This window comes from Eupeodes corollae, chromosome 3 (genome assembly GCF_945859685.1).
Source record: "Eupeodes corollae chromosome 3, idEupCoro1.1, whole genome shotgun sequence".
In the NCBI taxonomy this organism is placed as follows: Eukaryota; Metazoa; Arthropoda; class Insecta; order Diptera; family Syrphidae; genus Eupeodes; species Eupeodes corollae.
Genome location: NC_079149.1, coordinates 128,480,870 through 128,487,321, shown reverse-complemented (window position 1 = coordinate 128,487,321; position 6,452 = coordinate 128,480,870). Strand labels below are relative to the sequence as shown.

At 32.3% G+C, this 6,452-nt stretch overlaps 1 protein-coding gene across 1 annotated transcript in view; it reads left to right on the top strand.

Annotated features, from left to right (window-relative positions):
• The first annotated feature begins 260 nt into the window (after window positions 1-260).
• Window positions 261-6,452, top strand: part of LOC129952909 (mucin-1) — a 51,986-nt gene continuing 45,794 nt past the window's right edge. Inside the window, exon 1 of the mRNA XM_056065871.1 lies at window positions 261-718. The gene's annotated coding sequence lies outside the window, so the exon portion shown is untranslated. The remainder of the gene's footprint in view (window positions 719-6,452) is intronic.

The window sequence follows — 6,452 nt, the reverse complement described above, 5'->3', positions numbered from 1 at the left end:
GTCGTCGTCGCACATAACTTCCTCCTTCTCTTATCGTCTGCAAAACGCCAAGAACACAAACTATCTACGATTCGAGACACAACAAACCAAAAGCTATAGGTATCTATAGCCTTCGAGTCTTGTGCTGCCTGTGCATAGAGACATCAGTCACAATCAGTGGCAAATTTTTTCGCTAAGTTTCATTTCGCAGACTCACTAAAAAAAGTTGAACTGACTCAAGCAGATACTTTTAGCTACCATCAAGCTGCCAGCAACTAACAGAACAGAAACAGTTGACGACTCGCTGCCAAACACTGCGGACGAACATTCGAATTTAAACGGGGTTCTCGAAATTTATACGTACTCACTCTACCTTAAAAAAGAATACTTTAACTTAACTCTCTTAACGGAAAAAAACCATCTGGTCTAAAATTCTTAACAAAAAGGACACAAGGACTTTGATTTTTTTAAATATTTTCGAAAGTTTTTGTATGACATTTCGAAATAAATCTCCTCGCGAAAAGTGATTTTTTAATTCGAAATTATTGTTCGAAAATTCGAACTTACGTGTTTTTCAAAAATAAAATAAAGGAAAAATATTGTGTGTCTCTTCGTGTGATTCGAAGAAGTGAGTGAGCAAAGTTAAGCATTATACCCAACGTGATTACAAATACAAATTTCAAAAAAGGATAAAGCGAGTATTGCCTGTAACCGAGCCAGGAAACTTTTATCGAAACAGGTGAGTTTGCGAAAATACCGTTGTGGTTGGTTTTTGGTTAGGGTTTTCTATTGGAATTCCGTTAAAAGGACATTGACTTTGTTTGCTATTTTTGATAGAAGCGAAGTAAAGTGAAGTGAGGAGGCTTCTGCTTTGTGTGTTCTGAGTTTGCATGCGAAGTGAAATTTTCAAATATTGACTTAGTGAAATAATGTTTACACAATTTTTTTCATCGCTTTGTTTCAAAAATAACAAATTGAGAAGGTGTTTTGGTTTTACCTCTGTGGTTTGTTGACTTTTTCAAAAATGAGTATTTAAAAGAAGAGAGGGAGATTGAAATGATGGGATATTTCAGAACGATGCCGGTAGACGACAACAATGACGCCGACGATTTCAATTTGTAATGATTTTAAAAATACAACTTTTATGCTTTATATTGAGTGTGCACTGTGCAGTTAGAAGATTGACGACGACGCACCGTAAATGATGGTAATGATGTTGATAATGTTGATTATGTCATTTTGTGGGGTGTTTAAAAAATGTTTTGAGAGTGGGAACCACTCGCAGGAAACCATTTAAGTGCGGTAAATGTTCAAAACCTGTGTGAGTACCTATGTTATATATAGTTTTCATTTATTCTAATTGAGGTTATGTACATTATTGATGGTGGAGGAGGAGGAAAAGAGGTTAACATTTTTAAAAGAGGGTTAGTTCTTTTTTATTTTATTTATTTATTTTTTTGAGGAGGAGACGAAATAATTATGTTGAAACAGAAAATGAGGAAAATAAAAAAAAAATAAACAATTCAAAGAAATAGCAATTAGTTGATGTTTTTTTTGTTCTTATTTTGTTTTGTCATAGTTTCTTAGTTTTCTTTTTTTCTTTCTTCTAGAAATGTTATTGCTTAATTTTCTTGGAAGAACTACCAACCTTAAAGAAGGTAGAGAAAGCACTTATTCGTTTTGTTCTTAAGGTTGCACACACAAAAATAACTGCTTCGTTGTAAATGTTAAATTAGGTTGGAGTCTTGAGTTCAAGTTGCAATCAAGTTGCTTACATTATTTCTGAAATTGTTTACAATTTTGAGTTTAAAGTTCATCATGATCATTTTAAAGACAACAAATCATTCATGAACTTAAAAATTAAGTAAGGTTTTGAATTTTTGCACTAAAGTGAAATAAGAGTTAAATTTAGAGATGAGATATAATAATAGGCATTTAAAAATGAAATGTAGGAATTATAGATGGAAGAGGTCAGCTAGTTTGAACAAATGGGCAATGATTAATAATTATGGTAATTATTTTATTGATAAATTACTCGTATTAGGTATTTCATCACAGGCAAATTAATCAAATAAATTGTTTATTTTTGTGTTTTATTTCCTTAAAGGCTGTATACATACATTTGTAATTCAATGAGTAAATTTGCAAATATTTTTCTAAATTCATCACCGATGCTAAATGCTTAAGACCCCATAGTTCAAGTTATTTTATTATTAATTCTCTGTATAGCATCATGAATAATTTATAGTTGCTCTTTTAGACTTTAATTTTAAAAAGAGCTTGCATCACTTAGAAGAGAAAATAGCTTCAAACACCTGGTGCTTGAAAAAGGTTCATCAAAACAAAAAGTAATTAAAAACTCACTAAAATGAAATTTAAAATTTGTGTGTGGGATTGAATTGAGATATTAAGGGTTTTCATTTCCATAGGACCGTTTTTACTCAGGTGCACAATAAATTGTAAGTGGGACTTAAAATTTTACGATAGTTAAGTATAAAGTTGTTAAGATTGACATAGTTTGCTTTTTAAGAAAGTTTAGTAAAGTTATAAAACGAGGAATAAAACATAACTCCCTATAAATGTGTTTTGTAAATGATAACTATTAGGCCGCGTTTCCACTTGCAAGTCAACTCGCGGAAGTCTTGCAGAAGTTTCTTGCAGTCGCGTTTACATTGTCATGTGAATTCTAGCAATTTCTTCTGCAATAAATGTCTTGCAAGAAGCTCGCGCAACATACTGTCGCAATTTATTGCAGATGTATTTACACCAGGAGAGCAATTAATGTCGCAAGAAATCTGGTTGTTTACTTAAAATTGTGATATGTTAAAAATTTGGCAATATCTTGGAACGAAGTTTAAGGTTTCGTTGTATATATTTAAATTACCAGAATTATTTCTAATAATAAGTGCATATATATTAGAAACAAAACCGCCCTTACAATTTTCAAAAAAAATGTTTATTAACTAATGTTTTTTAACTTCCCATAGGAAGTTATTGTAATGGGTCCGATTTGTCAAATTGAAAATGTTGACATTTCTCGACGTTTCAAGGTCCCTAGAGTCGAAATAAAAGATTTTTAGAAAGATGTCTGTGCGTGCGTGTGTACGTACGTTTGTACGTCCGTACGTTCGCGACGTTTTTTTCGTCGTCCATAGCTCAAGAACCAGAAGAGATATCGACTTCAAATAAATTTTGTTATACAGATAATAAGGCAGAAAGATGCAGAAAGGGCTCTCAACAAAATTGCGTGGGTGGTTTTTTTACCATAGCAGTTTGAAAAAAAGGTGAAAATTTTGGTTAACCCTAAATATCTTACGAACCAAAAACGCAAGAGACTTGAATTAAATTTTATATAATATATTGTAACGTGATACCAAACAGGTATATTTTTTGAAAAAAATCAATATAACGGTTTTTTTTTTTTAATCAATAAAACTGAAAAAAAAATTTGTCACCTCCAAAATTTTACGACTGAAATATGATTTCATCTCTAAAACAATTTTGTGCAACGAAGAATAATGTTTTCGACATCTGATAAAATTTTGAAAAAAATCGAATTGACAGTGTTTTTACAAAAAATAAAAACCTTAAAAAAAAATGTATAAAAGTTGGTAAAAATTAATTTTCTACTCAAATAACTTTTCAAAACTTTGAGATATTGGCTTTACTTTACTTTCATCTTTCAAAACACTTTGTTGCCAACATTCAGTAAAATTTTGAACAAAATCGAATTGACAGTTTTTTTCACAAAAAATTAAAAACCGAAAAAAATTAACAAAAGTTGGTAAAAATTGATTTTCGACTTAAATATCTTTTCAAAAATTGTAGATATTGGCTTTTAACTACTTTTATCTTTCAAAAAATATTGTTGTTAACATTTAGTAAAATTTAAAAAAAAATTCGAATTGATAGTTTTTGTAAAAAAAAAATAAAAATACTGGCTTAAAAATTATTTTATTTTACAGAAAATATTGTTTTCGATATTCAGTGATTTTTATATAAAAATCCAACAGTCCGTTTTTTCATAAAAAACAAAATCTACAAAAAATAGTACCTACGCAAATTTGGTAAAATTGATACGAGTACATACATATAAACAAACTTTGGAGCAAGACAAATCAACAGACGGGATGGGAAGTTATCAGTGTGGGTCGCATCCCAGCCTCTTTTTTTAAATTAAACGGCATTGAAGAGCATGCTCGTACAACCCATTCTGGCATCTAATTACTTTTAAAATTACTGGCTTAAACTCATTTTTATTCTTAAATGAAAGAAATTTTTTGTCTTTCCGACTTTCTAACTTATTTGTTCTTTCAAAATTTGTTTCCTTAAAAGCGTTTTTAACAAAAACAAAAATTCTTTAAATAATTGTTTTTAATTTAAAAAAAAAACGACATTTGAACAGAGATTTTTATTATTATATTCTAAACAATATATCAACATAAATAAAACGTTACAAGTAATTTATTCTAATTTATTTTTGTGTCAAACATTGATAAATAATAAAACAACGTTTTTATTTCATGTAGAGTTAATGTTCTTGAAAATACTCTAAGCTGTGAGCTATTTTGGAGAATCCCGGTTATTCCATAAACATGGATTACACTCGTAAACTTCAATTAAACGCATAACTTCTTCGCGAGGCCATTCACGACCTTTTATTTTACTCATTTTGTATGTGTAAAGCAAAGATGCCAACCAGCTACTTGCGCGAGATATACGAAACTGTTTCGATAAGCTGCAAGAACTGTCGCGAGTCGATACAAATGTGTTTAAACTAGCAATTAATTGCACTTGCAAATACTCGCAAGAAGTTATGAAAGTACTGTCGCGATAGAAATTGCTTGGTAGTTTCCACTTGCAATTCACTGTCGGACAGACTATCGGACATTTATTGCAGAAGTTTTCTTGCAAATGGAAACGCGGCCTTACACTTTTCCAACTTCGCAATCACTTAGACTTTTAAGACTAAGTTCAAACAAGCTAGAAGGACCTTTAATGGTCATATTCCACGAACCAAATTTTTGCATGATCAGAAATTAAGGAAAAAATACTACAATGTCCCAAAGGTAGTAAAAATGTCTGGTCATTTGTAAAAAACATGCGAAACACCACGTTATACTCGGTTCCAATGCTTGTATCCACAATAACACTCCCTATGTAAGCTCGATTGAAAAAGCCAATTTGCTTGCAGCACAGTTTGCTGTTAATTCGTCGCTACCGGAAAGTGTCATGAGTCCTCCCGTTCTTGAAAGCGTAAATGATTCTATGTGACGAATCTTCTTTCGCATTCGTGCAGTAGCAAGAGAACTGAAAGACCATGACATACACAAGCCCGCCGGCCCGGATAGCATCTCTCCAATTGTTCTGAAGACGTGTTCTTCAACGCTGGTAAAACCACTGCGTAAGATTTTTCACCTGTCCTACTTTTCAGGTCTCGTTCCTAGAGAATGGACAATATAATTTGTCCAGTCTGTCCCAAAAAAAGGCGAATCTTCCTCTCCATCTAACTATCGTCCAATAGCACTCACGTCCCTTCTTTCCAAGGTCATGGAAACGCTGATTAATTATCACGTCAAGAAATATCTCGAAGAAAGGAAGCTTCTTAATGACCGACAGTATGGCTTTCGAAGCAATAGGTCCACTGGTGGTCTCATGGTTTATCTCACCGAACAGTGGAACAAATCTTTACATCGTTTTGGAAAAAGTAAAATTATTGGACTTAATATTTCAAAAGCATTTGATAGGGTTTGGCACCTAGCTCTCTTATTGAAAATGCGTGGTTTTGGTATTGATGAATCTTTTCTTCGTTGGATTAGAAGTAATTTTTCTAACCGTTCAGTACAAGTTGTATTGGATGGTTTCAAGTCGGAAATTCATAAAATAAACGCTGGTGTCCCCCAGGTGTCCGTTTTGTGTCTGACTCTCTTCCTCATCTCAGCTTCTCATACTCGTTTCTAGATTCGCATTCTATTTGGGGATTAAAGCAATCATTAATGGAATTTACTTTTAAAAATAATTTAAAATCATGAGCATAAATGAGACATTGGCTGAATTTTATGTTTTTGTGAATATCATCTATAAAGATTATAAATAAAAGTGGTCCAAGATGACTGCCCTGGGGAACTCCTGGGGAACTCCTGAGGTAGATTTAATAGATAATCAGATGAAATCCACTGAAGGAGATTAGAGTGAATCCCAAAGTTATGAAGCTTACAAAGCAGTATGCTGTGGCATACAGAATTAAATGCATTTCAAAAATCCGTGTAGATAGCGTGTACTTGACTTTGACTTTCTATACAAATAATAACGAAAGAGGAAAAACATTCGGGATTAGTGACAGTTGATATACCCGATATAAGCCCATGCTGGGCATCACTTATATGTTCTTTTACGAAAAAAATCCAGTTTGATCTTTACTAAACTGTCGAGCAATTTAGGAATTGTGAACAGCTTACAAATTCCTCTGTAAC